This window comes from Cynocephalus volans, chromosome 16 (assembly GCF_027409185.1).
Source record: "Cynocephalus volans isolate mCynVol1 chromosome 16, mCynVol1.pri, whole genome shotgun sequence".
Taxonomy (NCBI): Eukaryota; Metazoa; Chordata; class Mammalia; order Dermoptera; family Cynocephalidae; genus Cynocephalus; species Cynocephalus volans.
Window position 1 is genome coordinate 49,432,697 of NC_084475.1, and position 1,411 is coordinate 49,434,107.

Sequence of the window (1,411 nt, forward strand, 5' to 3'; positions counted from 1 at the left end):
AACTGCCAAAATAAATAAAATAATATGAAGAGAATTAATGAACACAGGTGAAAATAATTGCCGTTGGAGAAAGGGAAATAGTGAGACAGAGAATTGCTTGTTTTATTTATTTTTAACAAGACATGAAGAACTATTGTCTCTCCACTGTGGACAGGTTAGGTGTATATCTAATAAAAAAAAAAACCTATTTTTCTTTAAAAAGGGGGAAAAACAACTAACTCATCAATTCCCTCTTTCTATTCCCATCACAAATACTGGAACTCCCTAAACTCCTAAGCTGTTTTCCAGAGCAATAGAACACAAGACACAAAGTCCAGGAGCAAGGAGCTGTGGAGGATGGGAAGGCTTCGTGTGTGTGCCACTCTGTGGGAGAGCTAAAGACCCCCGTGCCAGAGAGACCCAGCAGATGGAACCTGCAAAAAAGCTCAAAAGTGAACTAATCAAAGGGCTCAAGCAGAACAGGCTGAACTGTTCTGGACATCAAGAGGTCACCCTAGAAGAAGGGGCACAGGAATTGCACAGGAAGCTAAGTTCCTTTAGCGGGACCTTAAATATGTTGCCAAGCTCTTGGCAGCTAACAACCGAAATTGGGGCATGAACTGTTACATAATCCTCACGATCAGAGAGAGTTATGGAATGTTCCTTAGTGGAGGAGGAAGAGCTTTTCTGAGCAGTAAATTCTCAAACAAATATCTCATATGGGGCTTTTATAGGAGACATTTGTGATGTGGATGACAAGGTCCTCCATAATTTTGCTGCAGCACGTGTAAGGATGAGTTTTCTGTGACTTCCTTTGACAAAAGCCCAAGGCGAAGAGCTTTGCAGGGGTTAATGGAAGAGCTAGTAGCCTGGGTGTGCATCACGATCACAGAAGTGCCCAGGGGTATCTGGCTATGGAGTTGACTAAGTATCAAAGACAGAGAACATGTCTTAAAAATCTGAGAAACATGGTGACTGGTATGAACAGCAAAATGAAGCAGGTGTTGGGAGCAGTTTTAAAGCCAGAAGAGTAAAGTGGGAGAGCAGCATTCCGTGGCTGTGAGAATCACCGGGATGTCTCAAGGCTGCCAGGGAAGGTATCGATCCAAGACTCAGACAGAAGAGCTCTGCTTCCCCAGGGACTAGGCTAGGCAGCGACAAGGACAGCCTGCTGTCTTGGGAGTGAAGTGGGGAGGCCAGCACCTTGTAGGTCTGATGATTAAGCAGGGGTAGCTTAATTGTGCCCCGTGTCCCTTCTCGGTGTATTATGATACCCAGAGCATTCTAAACTGGGCAGAAAAGTCGTCATTCGTTGTGCCTTTGCTTTGCTTGCACTTCAAAGTGGGGCTTGAGAAGACAGACAGCTTTCCAGATTTACTAACCTTAAAAGTGCAGTGGAAGCTAAGAGGAGGAGAACTTTCATTCCAATTTG